The 23173-nt window shown below is 35.0% G+C and overlaps 1 protein-coding gene and 1 pseudogene across 2 annotated transcripts in view; both read right to left on the reverse strand.

Annotated features, from left to right (window-relative positions):
* The window catches only part of Dok6 (docking protein 6), a 500909-nt gene that overhangs the window by 60895 nt on the left and 416841 nt on the right, over positions 1 to 23173 (reverse strand). The gene's annotated exons all lie outside the window — the stretch shown is intronic.
* On the reverse strand, positions 8862 to 15510 carry LOC101720881 (transmembrane protein 135 pseudogene; annotated as a pseudogene).

The following is a 23173-nucleotide window of genomic DNA, read 5'->3' on the forward strand; positions in this document are numbered from 1 at the left end:
AAGACTGTGAGAGAAAGTATCTATTTTGGAAAAACAAGCACAGAATTACTTTCAATGAGAGATCCTTTCTGACATCCATAAAATTGTACCCTTGGTAACTCATTTTTATTTTCTCTGCTTTGTTTTTCTAAATATGTATTACCACTCTTTCACACTCTATTAAATATATTCTAATACTATATAAGGCATGATAAAACTATGGTGAAAGTTTAAATAAGAACTTAAAAAGATTTTATTATAGTAAACGACACTTTACCCTGAGTCGCCTTAAAAATACTCCTCCTCATTTTGAACACATTCATCCCATTGTTCTTGCCACTTTCTGAAACAGTTCTGGAAGTCTTTATTCATAATGTCTTTTCATGGCTGCCTCAATGACCTGAGCTGATTCAAAATCTTCCTGGCAATTTCTGTCAAATAAAAAGATTATAGTGTGTCCTTATCCATCCTATTCACTGGATCTGGCACCATGCAACTTCTGGCTCCTCCCTAAAGTCAAAATGACCATAAAAGGTAAATGTCTTGAATCTATTCAGGACATGGAGGCAGCCACAAAGACATTTATGAAAGAAAACTTCCAGAACTGCTTCATAAAGTTTCAGGAATGATGGGACAGCGTATTTGAAGTGAAAGGGAGTATTTTACAGGTGATTATTGGCAATGTCTCATTATGATTATATATATATAATTTTGTTGCTTGTTTTCTCTTTGTGAAAGTATATTCTCTGAAGTTAGAAACTTGGCATATCACACAGAAGCTGTTCCATGAATATTTATTTTCTGGATGCATAACCTATTCCAGGTAATTTATATAGCAGTGGATATTCTTAGGAAAATCAGGAGAGCTGAGATTCTTTCTGACATTGCTGTTTAGTAATTGCTGTAATTCACAAAAATGATGAAAATGGGGTCAAGTTTTCTGGGATTCAAACACAAATCAGAATCATCCAAAGAGTTTGTTAAATGAAGACTCCTGGAGTCCCTTCCTGGAATTCCTGACAGAGGTGGGCGGGTGCATTTTTCACAAGTTTCAGTTTCCTGGTGATGTTGATGTTACTAATCTTGGGACTACATTTTCAGAACTACTGGCCTAGATAATTTCTAAATTTCTATACATTTTGTGATTGAGAATAACAGATTGTATTATTCTATCAATAACTACCAACAGACTGCCAATAAAACTATGTGATATGTACTTTTGATAAAGAGCAACAAAACAGAACATGCTTAAAATATATTCATCAAGATCTTTTGTTCAGGTCTGAATAAAGCTTAATGTGAATTCAATGTTAACTTTGTTTTCTATTTGAATACATGATGGACTTGATTGGCTAGTGTTTACATTTTAGAAATTAATAGATATACATCATCAATCTGATTTGTAAATAAAGTTGTCATTTAACACAATAGTTTTATATAATAATGAGCCTAGTGATCTATGTGTCTGATTATCTAACCTGCCTTTTAAAATATTGGTCCTTAAGGCTGATGATAATGGAAATAACATGATTTATAAGTAAAATTTATATTATAACTCAGAATGTCAAAATTTCAAGAAAAATACATTTGATACATATAGCTTGTTTCTTGTCAGCATAGCACATGCAAATTTTTTGTTTTTCATCTATTATTCTGCTGTGTTCATTTGTTTTGAAGGAAATAATCCCATTTTCCTGTTTAATAAATATGAGGTAATCTCACTAATTACACTGAGATTAATGTGGACTTATGTGTATATACTCAAAAGTATACTTACATTGAGCATTTGACCTTTTGCATTATCAAAAGTTGGAATGTGCTAAAATCTAACATAGAGCATAAATCGAAAAGTAAAATAGTGTGCCTCTGAAAACTTTTATGTTTTATTTAGCTGCCATACGATAAGAATTTCTAGACAGCAAAACCATCTTAGGTAATAGAAATTAAACTAATTTTCTAAGCTCTGTGGACACCATTAGTTATATAACTTATTCTACTGACTGTAGATAGAACAAGTTATTCTCTTTTTTGGTGGGTTTTACTATGTTCGAAGACTAAAAAGAGTCAATATAAAAGATGTTTAAATGATTACAATACAAATTTAAAGCATTGAAAGAGACCCAAGAAATCTTGAATTAAAAAGTATCTTTTCTCTTAATAAGGTACTTCTTGAAAGGAATATTTAAAATACCTTTCTAAGGGTTTATTCATATATTTTAATCCTAAGAATTTTTACTTGAGCCTGAAAACTTGTTATCAAAGTTTCAAGAAAATATGTATTTTCGATTTACTTATCATTTTCAAAGTATCATATATTTTCTTTATAGTACATCAGAATTTATTGGGGAAAAGATCTCTCTTAAACTGTTTAGACATTTGCTTTTTTGTTTTCTTTGTGCATGAAAAAGCCAGGGTTATGGTTTTGTGGAATATTGAATGAAAAACACTGAATTGTAGTAATAGGTTCAGTCAAGGCAACGGCACTATTTTGCATGTGGCTCTGTATATTTACTGAAAGACTACATCTATTTTATATTGCATAGATATCAGCATTCTTATCTCTTGGATCATTACTTCTCATTACTCATTTCTTTCATGACACCTCTCAATGACCATCAAGAGCACCTTCCTGTGTCCTTCCCTCTCTACCCTCCATAAAATGCCAGCAGGAGAAATAAAACCACCCATATAAGTGCTTATGAACTTTCACCCCCTGAAATGAAAATACTTTCTTTGGTAATTTAATGTCTTAACAATACGCATGCTTCTGTTAGATTCTAAACCACCAAGCATGAACTGCATCTATGTATGTGCTGTGCAATTCCTGACTTACTGAAGGCGCTCAATCATAATAATTGTTAGCAAGTTTTTTCAAACCTCTCCTTCATGAGCCTCCTTTCTGGCAGTGAAGTTATATCAAACAGTCTTACTTAGAAGTACTGTCCTTGCTTCTGCTCTACAGAAATCCAGCTTGATTTTTGACCAGAAACTTATTTCAGTGTTTTCCCTGTTGCTAACTCTACTCTCTGGATACTTTCTTTGCTAGATACCTATCCCCAAAATCAGAATCAAAGAAAACTGGACTCACATACAATACCAGTACCCACTGTCAGTCTGTGTTAGTATTTGAGCCCACAGAGCAAGCATATATTCTATTAATAGGAACAATTTTGACATGTTTTCTAAGGAAGGGTAAGTGTTTTGGTTGGAGGCTGAATTGATTTGGTACTGAATCTCATTGTTATAGCTTCATTTTGGTCATGGGTTAAAGATAGAAATAATAACAATAACAAAAGTCCTTGTCCCAAAGTGCTCATAGGTATATATGTAGACATAGGCAAGTAATAATTTTTTGAGTACATGCTGCTAATTGTCCAGTGTACAGAGTTGGAAAATGTAGTGAATCCATGTAATGTGTAACAATTTTAACAGTATCTCTTTCAAAAGGCTGTTTTTAATTAAAATCAGAGTTAAAAAGAATAACTGAAAATTGTCATATATTTTTATTACAGGTTATGAAAGCTGTCACCACATAAGCAAATGGAAGAATTTCAACATTTGCTACTGTAATTAAAAAGAAAATTCTAAACCTCAACAGAACAAAATTTACTTTACTGAAGTAGTTGACCTGCTTAAAAATCCCAAGTCTGTTTGAGGAAATGTATTAGGAAATTAAAAGTTGTTGTCCTTCATTTTTTCCATGAAAACAATTTCTCAAAAGACTCTTGCAGTTATATGCACCTATGCCTTAGTTTACAAAGCTAGAATAACAGACAAACACACTCTTTCTCTGGTCATTTTTCCCTTTGGAATATTCTCTTTTGGGGATCCACCATTTCAGATAAACAATCTCAAAAATTGTTATTTAGAGCAAATAATCATTTTCCTGAAATTGCTAAGTTGAATTACCTCTGTTTTCATTGGATTGTTTTATATGTAATCCAAAATTCATGTGAAGTGGAGGAATAAGGTAGAGTTTTGGATAATTTAAACCAAAATGCCTTCCTATATCTTTCTTCAACCTATTCTGTGCCATATTTCTTCTACTTTTATAGATCTTGATTACTCACTAATTTGTTACTTCAGAATTTCCTTCATTAGCTTGTCAAGAGTGAGCAGAATCTATAATGTCATGACTCATCTTATTTTTCTGCTTGGTGCATTTTTATAGCTCACTTGCATTTGATGTATTAGCTTCCCATTGCAGGTCATTTTGCATTTTATTCCTGGGAAATTTTCTCAGCACTATATAAAATATATTTTTAAATTTTTTATTTACTATGAAGTTTCTGGGTAACCACTATCAAGCATCTATAGTATTTCTAGGAATTCATATATTAATATATTAATGATATTAATAAGGGTTCATTTTATAAAATAATTACTGTTGTTAACATCCTTACCCAGAAATCACCAGAAATTTTAAATTGACAAAGTGTTAACTTTAACATTCAAAGTTGTTTAATGGTATAGTAAAATGGTTCTGAGAATTATTAGATAAAAAGGAAGACTTTACAGTACAAAAATATTAATACATAAAAAATAAAAGCACCTAAATTCTTAATGATAGACTTTCAATCTTTTGTAGATTTATTTTGCTAGCTACTAATCATTCCATCTTCATTCCTCAATGTTATTAACAATCACAGCTAAAAAAGACAGTTTCTTGTGTAAGTTTCTACTTTCCTGGATTTCAATTTCTATATAGAAATTTTTATTTTATTTTTGAAAGTAAGACAAATGTTATTAGAAGTTTGAGATAAGGTTCATTTCCATCAGAAGGATTTATTTGCTGTGGGGACTCTTCACAAGGTAAGAAAAGGACATGATCCATGCTCTCAGAAAGTTTATGATCTACTGTAGAAGTAGACAATTGTAGAGTTAGACATATATCTGTATAAGGCATAATGTGTCTTAGGATGAGAGGAGTTCCAGGCATGAGATGAGACAGTCCCTGGTGCAGTCAGGCAATTGTGTGGCTGGAGAGTGTTGGAAAAGAACCTGTATGTCATAAAAGGCTCCCTGAGAAAGTAGTAAAAGGTGAATTTTCTTTCCTTACTTCCCTACTGTTATGGATAACATATATGTACAGTAGCTAATGAAGACAGTTTCTCCTATAAGCCTTATTGCCTTTGACTTAAAATTCTATGAAAACAATTCTGGTAGGGGGCAGAAGGCTAGGTGAAATCACCCAGACCAGGAGAAAGTATGTGGGATGGTTTTAATCCAAGAGAAAGAATGACTTTTAGCAATTAAAAGATCAAGACCAGGAGGACAGGATGAAGAGATGGAAGGAACCAGGGGGAGGGATGGAGGGATAAAGCCTGAACAGTGAAGGTCCTTTGATGACCTGGCAGGCACTTTAGATTTTAACCCAAGGGTCACAAGAAATCCTTGGTCGGTTTTAATCTGGGGTTCAGTAGCAGGCATATTTACAAAGATTACACTGACTGCAATGCAGAGGATGGATCAAAAGGATTTGTAGGGCAGAAAATCAGAGTAAGGGTAACTAGTTATGTCACCTTTTTAATAATTTATGTAGTCTATATTTTCATGGAAGTGTTGAAATTATCAAAGTACAATTGTTAGTTAAAAATGAATTACATTCACTTTGGTTTTTATGTTTAACAACAAAACAAAAAACTAAGGAGCAACCTAAATGTTTGACAATGGTTATTGGTTATATCAAATATGCTGCAGACATGCCAACTAGAATATCACAGAGTCATTAAAAATAATATATCAGAGTGTTAACGACCAGGAGAATGGCAAGTCGTATTATTAAGGGAAAGGCTGATTAAAAAGCAGTATTAAAGGCATGATTCATTGAATTTATAAAAAAATAAAAACCTCAAACTAAACAAAAGTGCTAAGCATATGTTTATACCAAAAACGTCAACATAATTGTCTCTGGGAAATGGATTTAAAAATAAAACTCCTCATTTTATCCTTGGTGCTCCTCCCCACCAATATTATTCCTATGGCCATACATTACTTTAATCACAAATATATATATATATATATATATATATATATATATTCTAAAATAAATTTTAAATGGTAAATTTGTTTAAATATGTTTGGAAAATTTGTAGTATTCAAATTATGTAATTCAAAAGGTACTCCAGATGCAGTTTATGACTTAGACAACTGCATTTGCCTCTTCTGTCCTTGTGGTAAGAACTTTGATGGAATCTTTTGATCTCTTAGGGATCTCCTTTCACTAAAGAGATAAATAATGATTACTAAGCTCATCATAGTCATTCCATTCCTCTTTGCCAGTTACCATGCCAGCTCACTTGTGGACAGGGAAGGCCATACATCAAAATCATGGCCCATGAAATAGAAAAAAGTCTACTGCATAAATCCTGGAGCAATATTCTTCACTGAGTAAAAAGTAAATAAACTTCATAATGAAAAGACATCTTTTCTTTTCCTTATTGTTTTGAAAGTGAATGTGATAACTGGAAGTACAACAGCTGTGCTGTAAACATTGCTGACAAGCATTAAGATGGATAGGAATCATACTGAGGATAACAGAAGGCAGACACAGAAAGACCTTGGATCCGCCAAAACATCAATGACCAACTAAACCAACAGAAACAGCCAACTGACTAGATCTTTTTATATGAGGAAAAAAACCCAAGCCAAACAAAACCAATCTCCTGTTGGTGTTAGCCACTGCCAATTCTCTTTTTATATTTAATTGTATCAAAGAGAAGAAAATATTCATTATTAAAAAATAAGCTCCACTAGCAACATCAGTTGTTGAGATTGTAACAACCATTTTCCTCTGATGCCATAAGAAGTTTTCTTATAAATAATTTGTGAAAGTGTGTTTGAGAAAAGAGAATATCTTAATTTACTTGTCATAAAACAGATACGACTAAGTTCTGTTTTCTCTAATGGTTCCTAAAATGCTATTTTCTTTGAGTTGAAACAAACTTGAGAGTTTAATTTTAGTTTATCAAGGGGCAGGAATTGGCTTTTAGCTGTCACCTGGATTTTGGTGCTGGAAGAAGCTGGATCATCAGAGGCAGCCCTGTGGGTTTTGGTGGCCTAAATTGGTTTCTGAAGGGCATGACCTGCCTGAGTTGCTCTGTTTCACTGCTAACCTTCATCTCAGGCTAGTGTGCTGCCTCTCCCAGGCCTTGAACCTTCAACTAAAATGAATACTACAAATACTTATTTTGAAACAATCAAAGGTGGAACTTGAGTGACCTTTCTCACCCTATGAATGAGTATTTATCTTTGATAATTTCTTGACAATTAAAAAAAAGTCCCACTATGTAGAAACTACAAAGTTACTTAACGGGGAGTCTAGTATTCCCCAGTATGGAGGTGACCCCAGATGTAGTGTTCTCTGAGGATGAGCCCATCACACAAGGGCAACAGCAGTGGTTGGGTTTCATGGAGTGATGGAAAGTTATGATAGAACCAGTGCTGTCCATATTTCTTGCCAGTTCCAATGTCCTGTGCTCTTTCTCACCCAAGGAAGTAAATATATTCTGCCTGATAAGAAAAACTTCAATGATTTTGTTGTATCAGGAAAGTCATTAAAGTCAAACATTTCAAAAGACATGAATCATGTTCTTTGAAAAGACTGTGGTGTAGAAAAAGTCATACATTACTGGAAGAACAAGCTTTACCAAGGTGATTGTAAGATTGCAAGATGGTTGATTTTGGTTGTCAGCTGAGCTAGATGAGGGCTCCTCCTGTAACTGTTTATTCTCATGTCTTCTGAAGGCACCAAGGCCATCCTTCTGCTGAAAGGGAATCCCAGGTAGTCTGGCATTTGATGAGAATGATTGGGTTCAGGAATGCCTGTTTGCAGAGGAGACTGGTCTATCAGCCTGTGGATTGAGTGTGAGAAGATACTCCTTCAGTGTGGTAGCCACCATCAAGTCAGCAAGGATCCCAGATGGAACCCCAAAAAAGAGGAAAGTAGATTTTTGCCTTGTCTGTATCAGAACTGGCACACTTTTGTTCTTCTACTTCAGCAAGTGAGAACTCTAGGTCTTTAAGCCTTGGACCTCTGGGATTTACACCAGCAGCCTCTGGGCTCTTTGGCTTTGTACACCATTGAGCTCCTTGATTATGGGCCCTTTGGATGTTGACTTAGCAATGCTAGTGGCTTCCCTCTTTTTCCAGCTTTCAGATGGCTTATTGTGGGGCTTCTCAGCTTCCATAATTAAGTGAGCCAATTCTCTGAATAAGTCTTTCTCTTCTACTGCTGTATGTATATACATTTTCTATCATTTCCCATTTTCTCTGAGCACTCTGACTGAAACAGTAATAGTAACTTTTGAAGTGAGGCAGAGTAACCAAATAATTATTCAGAGACCAGGTTAAATCATGGGTACATAATGTGAACAACTGTAAAAGAAGTGGCTTTCTGCTTCTCAGAGGTTCTTTTATAAGTTAAAAAAAAACCTTATCATTCTGAAATTGTTATTAGAACCAAAGTATAAAAAGTTTAGAGCAAATATTCACATTAATCTTTTTTCCAAAATCATCAGTTCTGGCAAAATAAAGTAACAAGGCTTTTTGTGTTAAAGCAAGCCAATTAGACACGTACACAGCTAAAGTACATTGAATAAATCATGTTTAATAATAGTACTTAATATCTTTCCCAAATACATAATGGGTAATTTCTGAAGAATAAGTGATTTCTGAAAAGAGGAACTAAACTGAAGCAAAAATAAGCATAGAATGATTTAGCTTCTTTATTATAAGCAATTTGAAAATATAACTAGTAACAGGAGAATCTAATTGTAATACAGAGAAAATTAAAATATCATCTCTTGGTAGAATGTCTAAAAGAAAATTGTTAAAAAATTTTAAAATATTTTGAAATTAAGGAAATCCATATATTTGTGACTTTAGATTTAATTTACTGTTTCAGCAGAAAAAAAAAAGGAGGAAGCTAAATTGAATGGCCTCTATTTTTGTGTCTTTTTAAAAATAATAAAATAGACTTTTTAATAACCACTGGATTTGAATATTGTTTTTAGTTGTAAAACATCCATTACTTAAGAGAAACAGTTGAGAAGGTACAAACTGCTAAACTTGACATGACTTTTGGTCTATAAGACTTTGATCTCTTCCAAAACAACAGTATACAAACTGAAAAATAAAGAATTCAGTTTCTATAAGTTAAAAAAATATATAATATTTCTACAGGTTAAAAATATTTGTTTTAAAATATCCAAGTGTAATCCTATTGTAAAAGATTACAACATACATTTCAACTATATCTGATGTGTGGCTTTCCATTTGTCTCTAACCAATTAATATGTAGGTTCACTGGGCTGCCAAACAGCTTAGCTGGTCATGGAGAAATGGTGATATCAGTTGACAGAAATAGTATGGATACCACGACATTCACCTATATGGGGTAAGACCCATTTTCACATCCCTGAAATACAAATGGCCGCTTTCTTCTCCACTTACATTGCTCTATACTAAAGCAGTGCTGTCCATGGAGAGTCCTTCAAACCAAACATTCCACTACTACAAATAACAATTCAAATTTAAAAAAACACACAGACAAAATCCATGCACCCATGATCCTTTGTAAATCCTAAAATGTAGAAATATTCTTAGTTTTAACCAGGAATTATATTGCAATGAACCAAAGGTATCTTTTAAAGTAATTTTAAGTATACTCTACATAAATAACTCAATATTGTTTGTGGACATAATTTAATCAATAATACATCATAATGTTAACCACTATTGTGATTTCAGAATTAGATTCTGGCTATAGAGGAAGCTTAATTATTAAGCAATACCTTCCTAAAAAGCTTCTGTATTTCTGATTGGTAAGAAAACAACAACAACAACAAAATCTCTCAATGAAATAACACTGAAGTTTGAGCTTGGGCTCCCTTTTTTGTGTTAAACATAATTAACTCTTCAGCATAAAATGATGAGACATATAGCCACATTAATAAATGATAGTTGTCTTCAAGAAAACTCTATGGGTAACTCTGGTGTTACAACTGTATATATCTTGGATCCAATCTGAGGATGAAATCCTGAAAATGTTTAGATGCACCAGTACCAAAAACATCTAGGGCTTTTCGATTCATTATAGCAAATCTTCCCTTGGTGAGCCTTAAAAGGAGCTTCCATTAAGATGGTCACAAGTTCTGAACTTCCATTACAGCTGCTTGGAAATAAATTGCAGTAGACATGGAGTAAATGATAGTATCTGCATGAGGAAAATACAGAACCTTCCCTGCTTGGATGCCTTTGAAATATACTGTCTCCACCAATTTGGAAGCTAAATACATGGAAATTGTTGTGCTTTTATAAAACATCATTGATATACATGCCAAAAATCCAGCTATAATAGCATATAGTTCACCATCCAGATTTCTGATCCAGCACAGGAAGCAACTAGTACCCTTGTATATACTAACAAAAGAGCCAAGAAAAGCTCCGAGCTGGAAGTTTTCTTTATTGTAGAATAGGGAAAGTAGCCAGGATGGCTGTGTAAACAGATGCCTAAATGCAGAGGGGATTCTGAGGTAGCACTGGATCAAGTATCCCACACTGAAAATTCTGGTAAAGCCTATAATGCAATAAGAGATGCAATTACTTCATGGTGTTTGGAACACCTGTGCCTTGATCCATGCTCACATATTGAATCCACAAATTTCTTGACTAGAGTGATTATATTCATTCTTCTCTGTTTTTCCTTATGTTCCTCTCTCTTTTGTTTCACTTTTGCATATGCTGCCTCTGGTGAATAAGAATGTGTGGGAATTTCTTCCTTCCCTACAATAATCCTAAGTGCTGAAAATGTAAATCCTTTCAAACCATCTTTGCACCTAATGGTATCTCACATGTGGTAGTACTCAGTAATCAAAAGCATTTCCTTAACCTTCTCTTAGTAGCAAGGAAATCACAGAGAGTTTCTCTGGTGAAGATTTTCTTATTATAAGCAATGGAAACAAAGTTGGCCATATAAATTGTGAGCAGCCCTCTCCTGCTTTTCCTTTCAATTAGAGTGGCTATGTAAGATTCTGGTAAAGTGGCACCAAAGCCAGGAGTCCATAGGTAGAATCTTCCAAGGATCTGCCTGAGAAGGCAAAAGAAAGTAATATAGAAGGCCCATTAGCAGTCAGCAATGAAGCAGATTGTAGGGTCTCAGGGAGTAGTTTGTATAAATAATAGTCAAATTTTCGTTTTCGGAGAACCGCTGCAATCAAGTACAGAGGAGCATAGACCTTCAGGGAGTCCTCCAGGGCGTCCCTAGTGACCTGCAGGAAGGGGACCAGGCAGGACGGGCTCCATGTGTGGCCGATCTCAGAGCAGTTCTGAGGGATGGACTTACTTGCTGAGGGCCGCCATTAAGAGAAGCATGGAGGGCCCGGGACGGGGGTGGGCCGGGGCTCTGGAGGGGGCGACACCGGCGACCAACAGCTTGCCTCGTCCCCGCTGGAAGCTAGACTTGAGGGATGGAGGGGGAAGGTCACTCGAGCCGGGTTACTCTGGGCCAAAGTCCTCAGATGTTCTATTTTTGTGTCTTTATAGAGCACATTAAAATTTAAAAGAACAGACCTGAGGACCAGTGGGATAGATTAGAAGATGCAGAAACGACTCCAGACATACTCAGCCACCTCACCTTTGACAAAGGAGCCAATCACTCTCATTGGAGGAAAGATAGCCTATCTAATAAATGGTGTTGGAAAAACTGGATTTCAAGTGGCCAAAGGTTAAAACTAGACCCATACCTATCACCAGGCACTAAATTAAGATTGAAGTGGATTAAAGATCTAAATATTAAAACAGAAACACTAAACTTGCTGGAAGATAAGTTAGGTAGAACTCTTGAAGACATTGGCATAGGAAAAGACTTTATGAACAAATCCTCAATAGGACGGGAACTAGCACGAAGAATCAACAACTGGGATCTCATCTTATTAAAAAGCTTCTGCACTGCAAGAGAAACCACCAACAGAGCTAAGAGAAAACCTATAGTGTGGGGAAAAAATTTTTAGCAGCTGTACCTCATACAAAGGACTGCTATCTGGAATATATAAAGAACTGAAAAAAATCAGACCCCCCAAATTCAAAGACTCAATTCAAAAATGGGCATCTAAAATGAACAGACATTTCTCAGACAAAGAAGTAAAAGCAGCAAATAAATATATGAAAAAATGTTCAACATCACTGCTCTTTCGAGAGATGCAGATGAAAACAACAATGAGATTCCATCTCACCCCAGAAAGAATGGCTGCTATCAGTAAATCAACCAATAACAAATGCTTGTGGGGGTGTGGGGAGAAAGGAACCCTTCTCCACTGTTGGTGGGAGTGCAGACTGGTGCACCCACTGTGGAAATCAGTATGGAGATACCTCAAAGAGTTAGGACTAGAGGTCCCATTTGACCCAGCTATTCCCTGGCTGAGTATATTTCCAAAAGAATTAAAAGAATCATACCACAGTGTTATATGTGCACCTATGTTTGTAGCGGCACAGTTTATATAGCTGAAGCTTGGAAACTGGATAAAGAAGATGTGATTTTTTATGAAATGGAGAACTGCTCAGCCATATAGAACGAGAAACTAGAGACATTGATAGCTAAATGGTTGCATATTGAGGCCATACTCTTTAGTGAAATAAATAGGACATACACGTGTATATACCGAATAGTTTCTCTAGTGTGAGAAACTGACAGTGTAAATAAGGGTTAAAATGATTAAAATGAATAATAGATAATTTGACATAGGAAGAAAAGGTCCAAAGGGGTAGAAGTTGTGGGAGGGGAAGGGAAAAGGAAAGGAGGGAAAGGAAAAATTATGAGAAAAGAAAAAAAGTGCAAATGAAGTCTATGTAAATAGGGAAGGGTGGAGGGGTGAAGGGCGCACAAGCAATGGAGAAAAAGTTAGAACCAAGATACATCACGTGCAGGTACAAGCACCCAATGATAAATGTAAACGTATTGTATACTTAAACTGTATCGATAAAAGAATTTAAGGAAAAAAATTTAAAATGTAAAGATCGTCAAAAATAACCATTTGATGATAAGCTGAACTGCAAATGTTTCTTTCCTGCTGATTTCAGTTTATTGATTTAAACTTGTATACACTAGGAACTGATTCCTACCCCTGAAATACAACTATTATAATTAATTTTATTTGTTTTTGTATTAAAGTCAAATGGCTTGGAGAATCAAATTGTGTGGTTAAATTTAGAGGATGTCTCAGCTGCTGGCTTCTGAGACTGGACCTACGGAAGTGTGAGATAACTCTAATAGAAGATTTCGGTTGTTGAGGGCATTGAAGAAACGACAGAGCTATACCTCAGGTTATTAGGCCGTATCTTCCACAAATGACTGAAGCAGCCAGATTACTTCAGAAATGAATTCTGCATGTTAAAATCATAGCATTTATATTCTGTGCCCAAAACAAAGTGGTTTGTTATAGAATTTACTGATGTCTTAGTATCATCTCATGAATTAAGAAGCCCATTAGGAAAATATTGGGAATATTCAAGCAATGTTGAAGAAGAAAATGTATCTCTCTTTTTATATGAAAGTTAATGAAATAACACTTCACTGTTTTTTTCATTGTTTTCTAAGAATGGATAATTTCAGAATGATAGCTGCTTTTCATGAAATTTAATCTTTTGGAGTTTGGGTCACAGGCAAATCAGAGTTAATGATTTCATTTACTTACAAAATGAGATTAGGTGTTTCCAAATTTAAGATATTTAATCCCCTTTCTCATCTAGTTTTCAGCATATTGCAGCTGAAAGCAAACTTCTTAAAAATAAGAATTTCTAGTTCTGTAAGATTTTAATAAAATATGGAAAATTAAATTTAAAACATTTAAAATTTCAACTGAAGAAGTATTTTCTTTTGGCTCAGAACTCCAGTTTCTTATTTTTAGGACAGTACATTAGTGATAAAAGTAATATTTGGAAAAAATAATAATAGTTAACAGAGAATGTAAGATTTTTATGTAGCAGGTTCATATTTTCAATAATTAAATTGTGTTGATAAGCCAGTGACTTGCTAAAATGTTTTTTAGTTCTATTTTGAACATTAGTTCTATTTTGTACTTCCTCCCACCAGTAGTAGTATTATTTTTTACCTTAAGCAGAGACAATACCATTGTTAACTTCCTGCCCCCAGTAGCACAGCTGGTAGTTGGCAAACTCTTCTAACACAGTTGGTGAGGTCTCATTCCCTCTGCTATGAGAGTAACATCATGATGGATTTAAGCAAATGCTATAACAGAGTAAAAATGCTTGCCCTATAACCTAAAAGGTTATAAATGGTAGTAAACAGAATATTATTTCAAAATTTTATAATAATAGTAACATACAGCTATCATTTATTTATTTATTTTTTCTTAAATTCTTTTATTGGTACATTTTAGGTATACAATATGTTTACTTTTATCATTGGGTGCTTGCACCTGTACATGATGTATCTTGGTTGTTATTTTTTCCCCATTACCTGTGCACCCTTCACCCCTCTACCCTTCCCTACTTACATAAACTTTGTTTCCATTTTTTTCTTTTCTCATAATTTTTCCTTTCCCCTTCCCCTCCCACCATCCCTACCCCTTTGGGCCTTTTCTTCCTATTTCAAATTATCACATGTGTAAATACCAAATAGTTTCTCTAGTGTGAGAAACTGAAAGTGTAAGTACAGCTATCATTTTAATTTGGGATTCCAAATTACCCACAGCAAAAAAATATTTTTTTCCTCTTTCTTAAAATCTGGTAAGATTAACTTCTCACATTTTTGTATAACCTAAATTTTCACAGAGACTTGAAAACTTATTCTAATGTGTACATGCTACACAATGAATACAGCTAATTTTAAAATTTAAAGTAAAGTTTAATTTTTTTTTTGTACCAGGGATTGAACTCAGGACCTTGCACTTGAGAGGCAGGTGCAATGCCACTGAGCTAAACCCCTGGCCCCAATGTTTAAATTTTAAAAGAGTTAAATTGTTATATATGTAATATTACATTATACATAAAATAGTTTAGCCATTTCACTATAAAATAAAATATAATTCACAAAACTGTGAAAATATATAGCTTAGCAAATTACTTAAAGCCTTTATAACTCTACACAGTCTTTTAGCCTTTATAACTGTTATTCATGATAAGTAGGAGAACTTTGCCCTCCCCACCAGGAGCTCCTCAGTATGCCATCCCTAAACAGCCTTCTCCCTCCTTCCAAAATAGTCTCTGCCTGAACCTTTACAGAAACACTTCTTTGCATTTTTCTATTGTTTTACCACTCAGGGGTTCATCCCTAAACCCATTTATGTGTCTTGTATGTCTCTTTGAATCTACAGGTTTCTTCTTCATCCCTTTATTTACCTTATTTCTGTCAAAGATCCTGTATGGACTTGGAGACTCATCCACAGCTGCTGCACACTTATGGAGCATTTTATTGGAAGGTTCGGCTCCCTTCTTTACTTCCTGATATAGAGTCTTAACTAGATTCAGCTTTGAGCTTTCATCAGTATGAGAGTTAATGCTGGGTACTTCCATCCAGGGCAGATAATGTCTGGCATTTACTCTTTTCCTTTAATTTTAAAAGATCTCTAAGTCCATGTCTAAATTTATGATGTTAAAATGGTAATATTCTAATTTTATCTTTTCATTTATTGCCTCGAGTACACGTACAGCAGATGCTATAGCACGGGTGATATAGGAAAATACCAAATATCTACAAGGAATGTAAACATTGTATGTCATAACATGAAATAAAAATAGTAACAATCATAATGAAAATGAGAAAAGGGGACCAGGAGACAGAAGGAGGGAGGAGAGTAGGGAAGGGAAGGGGAACAAAAAAGAATCAAGATGTAAAAAATGACATATAGGATAATTGATTTATACAGTTTTCAACATAGTGAATTGTTTCACTTTTCTCTGAGAGTGATCAATTAGTTTTTTAAAAATATAGTTATGAACTCATTAATTTTAAATGTATGCTTCAATCCATTATGGTCTTATTTTTATTGTATCTCAAACTAGCCAACAATTAGCCAGAGAGAAACCCTTCTGTTTGTCCTTGACATGACTTGTAATTTTTCATAATTTCCTTGCTGTTTTGTGATTAGCATTTTCCAGGCTAATATTGTACAATGTAGAAACAGCTTTATTAAATGTCTCTGATTTCTTTTAACAGAAAGTGAAATGAAATGCCTGTACAAATAGAACAGTGTATGTAAAAATAATCTTTATACCTCTACATCTACCTATTTTGTTTTTTCTCTTGTGCTGCTGGAAGTCCAATCCAGACCATTGTGCATGCTAGGCAAGTGCTTTTACTACAGAACTACACCTCATATAATACATACAATTTATATCTGTATGAATTTTTGATAACTTCATATACATACTTCTATTTAGAACTTGGAACTATAAAGTCATCTGTGTTACAAGAGATCTCTAACTATTTGGCCACAGAAGTCCTTTCATTATTGTAATTAGTGGTTTTCAAGGACATAGGGGATGAAAGAATTAGAACACTATACATTCATTATTCTACATTATACCTATAATAATCTAAGAATAACAATACTAGTACTACCAACACTAATTTTGGTTCAAGAAAACACACAAAGTTTCCATGAATATGTTGCCCTTACTTCCATCTATTTAAAAATATTTTTTACTGTATCTACATTGTCAAGCCAAGCTGCCTTCAGATACTGTCTTTTTCATTTTCAGTAGTCATTTAGTTGATTTTCTACAAGTTATTATGTATCGTGGCTCACAGTTTATTTCTTTGAGTATCTTGAAAATCCATTTTCTTTTGAAATAAAATATTCCTGTGTAAAAGGCAGGCAATCTAAATTTCATATACCTACAAGTCCCATGTTTGATGGTTTTTGCTTTTACATTTTTTGATGCACAAAGGATATTTTTTCTCTTTATTTAAAATAGTAATTTTCACAAACAATCAACAAGTGGGATCTCTTCTTCTTAAAAAGCTTCTGCACAGCAAGAGAAACCACCAGCAGTGTGAAGAGACGACCCACAATGTGGGAAAAAATCTTCACCTGCTTTTCCTCAGACAAAGGTCTACTATCTCAAATCTATAAAGAACTTAAAAAGATCAGACTTCCCAAATTTAAAGACCCAATCCATAAATGGGCAACTGAAAGGAACAGACATTTCTCAGACAAAGAAGTAGAAATAGCAAATAAATACATGAAAAAATGTTCAACATCACTGGTCATTCGAGAGATGCAAATGAAAACAATGCTGAGATTCCATCTCACTCCAGAAAGAATGGCTGCTATCATGAAATCAACCAACAACAAATGCTGGCAGGTCTGTGGGGAAAGAGGAACCCTGCTCTACTGCTGGTGGGAGTGTAGACTGGTACAACCACTGTGGAAATCAGTATAGAGATACCTCCAAGAACTAGGACTGGAAGTCCCATTTGACCCTGCTATTCCACTGCTGGGGATCTTCCCCAAAGAATTAAAAGAATCATAACACAGTGATATATGTGTGCCCGTGTTCATAGCAGCACAGTTTGTGATAGCTAAAATTTGGAAACAGCCCAAATGCCCATCAACTGGAGACTGGATAAAGAAAATGTGGTTTTTAAATAAAATAGACTACTACTCAGCCATAAAAAATGAGAAATTAGAGACATTTATAGCTAAGTGGATGCACATTGAAGTGATACTCTTAAGTGAAATAAATAGGACACACATGAATAAATTCCGAATAGTTTCTCTGGTGTGAGAAACTGAAAGTGTAAATAAGGACTGAAATGTATAATAGGTAATGTGAAATAGGAAGAAAAGGGGCAAAGGGGAAGGAAATGGGAGGGCTAGGGGAAAGGATAGAAAGGAATGGGATTAATATAAGAAAATGGAAAAATAGGAACAAAATCTTTGTAAATAGGGAGGAATGGAGGGGTTGAAGGGAGGGCTGGGCAAGGGTGAAAAATAAGAACCAAGAGAGATTATGTAAAGGTGCAAATTTCCAATGATGAATGTCATTATATTGTATACCTAAAATGTACCAATGATTAGAATGAATAATTGATAATGCAAAATAGGAAGAAAAGGTCCAAAGGGGTAGGGGTAGTGGGAGGGGCAGGGGAAAGGGAAGAAGGGAAAGGAAAAATGATGAGAAATGGAAAAAATAGAAATAAAGTCTTTATAAATAGGGAAGGGTGGAGGGCATGAAGGGAGGGCTAGGAATGGGGAAAAAATAAGAACCAAGATGAGTCTTGTAAAGGTACAATTCCCAATGAGAAATGTAATTGTGTTGTATACCTACAATGTACCAATAAAAGAATTTAACAAAAAAATAAAATAAAATAGTAATTTTAACAGTATCTTTATGATATTGGTCATTATTAGTTGATTTCTGTTTATTGTTGCAAATGTTGAAACAAGTAAAAGAAGCAAAGTGGTCATTTTTACTTTAAATGTTTTCATTTTTGGACTCTGCATAAATTATTTTTCCATTTTTTCCTTTGTTATTGTATTTTAATAATTCTGTTATCCATAGGTTGAATTTTCTTTGATTAGCTTCAATATTTGACACTTTATCTCTATTTTTTTATCTCTTCCTTTTTGTTTAATTTTTTTTCTTTTTTTTTGCTTTTTATTTCTAGTAAAGCATTATCTATTTTCACTTGTGTTCTTTTAAGCTTCAGTTCCAGAATGGTTTCTTCTTCATTTCTAATTCTCTAGCTCTGTCATCTAATTTCTAAGCTTTTCTAATCCAAATTTAAATTTTTTCTTAATGTTTTGTGTTATTTCATAAATCTCATTTTGAAGAACAGGGTTACTGATAGGCTCTGTGAGGAAGTAAAAGGGTACTGCAACCGAACTACTAAGGGGAATAAACTATATGTAATATTATTTTTAGTACTGATTAGAAAATAGTGTCAGAAAGGAAAAGAAGACAGAAATGTGGCAATTTATAAAGGTCAAAATTATCTCTCTAAGGGGACCAGCGACAAAGAAAGGCTTGACAGATGCAGAAGAAAGCCTATTTGCAGACATTTGCAAAAATATTTTCTTATGCCAAATTTTTTGCCATTTTTTTGGGAGACAAAGTCTCACTGTGTAGTCCAAACTATCCCTAAACTTACTATGTAGCCCAAGCTGGTCTCAAGCCTGTGATGCTCATGCCTCAGCCTCCTAAGTGCTGGGATTACAGCCATGTACCACCACACCTGGCTATTCTGTATATTTTTAAAATTATTATTAGATGAGTGTGGTGTACACATCTGTAACTCCAGTACTCTGGCAGGCGGAGGCAGGAGAACTGCAAGTTTGAGGCCACTCTGGTCAAATTACAGATTTAGAAAGACCCTGTCTCAAAATAAGAAAAATAAAAAATAAAAAAGGCTGGAGATATAGCTCAGGGTTAAGGCCCTAAGTTCAATCGCCAGAAACACAGAAAAAGAAAAAAGTTGCAAATATTAAAAACTGTGCTGTTTTCCTTCTAGCACTAACAAAATGGAAGGTTTCTGCCTCTATTTTCTTTATATTCTGCCTCATTGTATAAGGATGTGCTGTAAAGGTCAATGCCATTTCAAGCTGTTAATGTCTTCAGGCTACTTTATAACAACAGTATAGGTTTTCTGAATGAAAATTAAAATGCTACTTTAAAGAAGAAATCCAGTAAATGAGATATGGCTTATATATAGTGTGTGGTAATTTCAGGTAGTGGAATAACAATGGGGAAAAAAGAAAAGGAAACAACCAGTGATATATACGTCTACTTTTTTGCTTCATGTTTTTATACTTAATATGCATTCTCCATGGGTAAAATTATCTGACTACAATGCTGGCCATATTTTACTACCATAAAAAGGATACAACCCTTTGCTCAATGCCAACAAATAATTAATTTTTAAATCTTGTTCTCTTCCTTTCACTCGGTAAGCAGCACTATCAGCTGGAGGAGGCTCTGTGCAGGTGCAAATGACTGACTTCTAATTCTTTCATGATAAATACAGGCAATTTTGTCTACCAGGGGATAAGTAAATAATTAGAAATGACATTAATGTCTATGAAATTGCTAGACAGGTGCAATTTCCAGTGAAGATAATCACTATAGTGCACAGGTCAGTCAGCTTGCTGTTGCTGTGACAAAATACTTGAGAAAAACTGAAAGGAAGAAAGTTTTACTTTAACTCATAGTTTTAAGGTTCCTGTCCATGGTCAGCTGGCTCTTTTGCTTTAGATCTGTGTTGATGCAGAACACACAGAAGAATGGTGTGGAATAGGAAAGTTGCTCACCTTACAGTAGCTGGAAGCAAAGAAAGGGAATAGAGCCAGAGAGGAAAGGTTTGAGGGACAGATGCAGTTCCCAAGATCCTGCCCCTGTGGTCTATCCCATCCCACTGGGCCCCAGCTCCTATTTCTACACCTCTCAGTTATGCCATCAAATTATGATCTCATTGGCCAGGGATTTAGCTCAGTGGTGTTGTCGCTTACTTTGCAAGCTCAAGGTCCTGTGTTTGATACTCAGTACCAAAAAAAAATTTATGATCTCATCAATAGTCTATCCAGCTGGTGAAGTTGGAGTCCTCACATTTCAATCACTTCCCAAAAGCTCATCAGCAACTAAGCCCTCAACATAAGCCCTTTTATGGGGCCGTTTTAAATATCAACCATAATAGTCCAACTGAGTCAGATACAGCACTCACATAGGAGTTGTTTTCAAGAATCTTGAAGCCACTTTTAAAAAAGCCACTTAATCAGACTTCTGATACTTTTTTCTATAAACTGTTCCCTCTGCTCAGGATATCTCCCTTAGGAGAAGTTATGAAACATTTAATAGCTTCATTGTTCTAGGATGCTAAAGACAAGAGTAAGAGAATGAAAAACCATCACCACCCACAGTCTTATAGCTGGATTCACACCATGGGGCTTCTGACTGTGCCTTTGTCCAGCACATGTAAACCTGTGCTAATTCAACGTGGACACTTTCCAAACTCATTCATGACAGGAAATTCCTAGTGACTTCAATCTTCTTATAAGCTTTATGTCATGAGCAAGACTGGTGTTTGTAGAAGTGATTTGTGCACAGCATATTCTACTTTTAAGGATATGGGTGTTAATACCTGCAAGACCCCTGAGACTGAAAGGTGCTGTCAAAGATTGTGCAGTCTTAGGTACTTAGAAGGCTGAAGTGCAGGTGAAAGTCAAGAGGCAGAAACTGCTCTCATTTTGCCAGATCCCTTGTTAGACTTTTATATACTGAGTAATTAGAATTTAGGGGAATGGGGAAGAGAGCACTCTGCTCCTGTCCCTGCAGACAAATTCTCAGCAACAATTTTTCATTATGCGGAATGGCAGAATCAAATTGGGACTAAGAGAAAGTGCTGGTGAATGTGGACTTGAAAGCATTCCTGTGAAGCAAACCAGGGTCACTTGCCTATTTCCAGGAATGTTCTTAGGAATTCTCATGCTTCTATCATGCTGTCACTAAGCTCATCTTGAAGTGACAGGAATTCCTGGGATCTATCTCTCTGCCTAATCCAGTAATTGGGACACTGGCTACAGCCAGCTTCCCCTGTGCTGTCCACTGCCAAGATAATTGCTGTGACATTTCATTTCTCCTTTTTCTGAAAGAAGCACTTCAGGCAGAAAGCTCATTCTTCTAGAAAGTACTCCAGGCCCTCAGTTACAGGATAATTGCGGTTCACAGTCGGGTGGCTCACTCATTCCATACATGGTCAGGGGCTGCTTTCCACAGTTCGATTACTCAGGGAAAAATAAGCCTGGGAAGATACATAAAGTTATTTATCTCTTCTTTCCCACTTGGTAGGAGAGAGTTAAAAGCAGATAAAACTTCTCATTAAATATCTTTACTTGGAGTGCAGCAAAAAGTTCTTGCTCTGCCAAACTGATAAGATTTCAAAATAGAATCACTAAATAAGTATCACTAAACAAGTAAGTTTGCATTATGAAGGAACTGGCACTTTGCATAGATCTTACATTAAGCAACGTTGTTCCAAGAGTTTTGTCTTTTCTGTTTTTGCTTTCACTGGCAACTAGTTGACACTGTCTTTCAATGTATCACTGTAAGTTCTGTAAAATGTTCTTATGCAATGTTTACATAGTTCTAATATAAATAAACCCTTAGCTGTACAGAAGGATCTTCATATCCTTCTCACATACAGGACTAAAGTTTCTAAAACCATTGTAAAGCAGTCTGAATGGGAAAAAAATTGAAGGGCTATAAGCATTTTCAAACTTAAATGACCTTTGCTATTATCCAGTGTGTATCTTATGTGAGAACAGTTCAGAGTGGATAATCAACTTGTCCAGAGGTGTTTAAGAGGTTAATGACCAAGAGGGGATGAAATCCCAGGATTCTCAATACCCAGAATAATGGCCTTTCCATCAGATCTGTGAACAGGGGATCATGAATGTAGTGATGAAGAGTAAAGTGGTACTCAAGTTATTTGGCTTATCTGTCCTAAAATCCCAGTTAATAAAATAGACATTGCCAATTCTTATACCACCAGGACTTGAAAATCATAATGATGAAAATATATATTTTGTCAAGTTTGAAAATAGGCCTTCATTTTCTGTATAATTCCTTTCTTTGAATAATGACATCAATAAGGGCATGTGTTAGGGAGAGAGGGCTTACCCTGGAACACACAGAAAAGCAGGTCAGTTTTCAGAAACTCAGCTAAAGTGTATTTGGACAGTTGGTGAAACTATTTACAAATTGAGAAGTACTGCCCACATTGTGGAGACTAGACATGAAGAAGGGAGCCAGGTCACGAGAATAGAGGGCAGGACCCAGTGAGGATAACAGTGAGACTCACCAGATTGTTTCATAAATTTACTATGCAAAAGGAAAAATTCATATAAAAGGGTATTGGGGTAGCAATTGCCATGTATCCTTATGAGTTATTTATTTATTTTATTAGTATTTATTTGTAGTGCACAATTATTACATTTACTGTGGGGAATTTGTACATGTACATAACACATCTCATTTTTTTATACCCTTCCTATTCCATCCCTCTCTGATCCCTCCAACTCTTATTCTCCTTCCTATTTGCAAAAGCTCCACTTCCACTTTTCTTCAATACGTTGTTAATCCCATTCCCTTCAGTCACTCCACCCTTCCTCCAGCTCTTGTTCCTCTTCCCCTTTTATCTTTGAAAAAAATCTCCTTACTTCCTATTATCTATCTTTTA

The sequence above is a fragment of the Heterocephalus glaber genome, unplaced genomic scaffold (assembly GCF_053883595.1).
Source record: "Heterocephalus glaber isolate CG9 unplaced genomic scaffold, H.glaber_assembly_v1.0 deba00000331, whole genome shotgun sequence".
NCBI lineage: Eukaryota > Metazoa > Chordata > Mammalia > Rodentia > Bathyergidae > Heterocephalus > Heterocephalus glaber.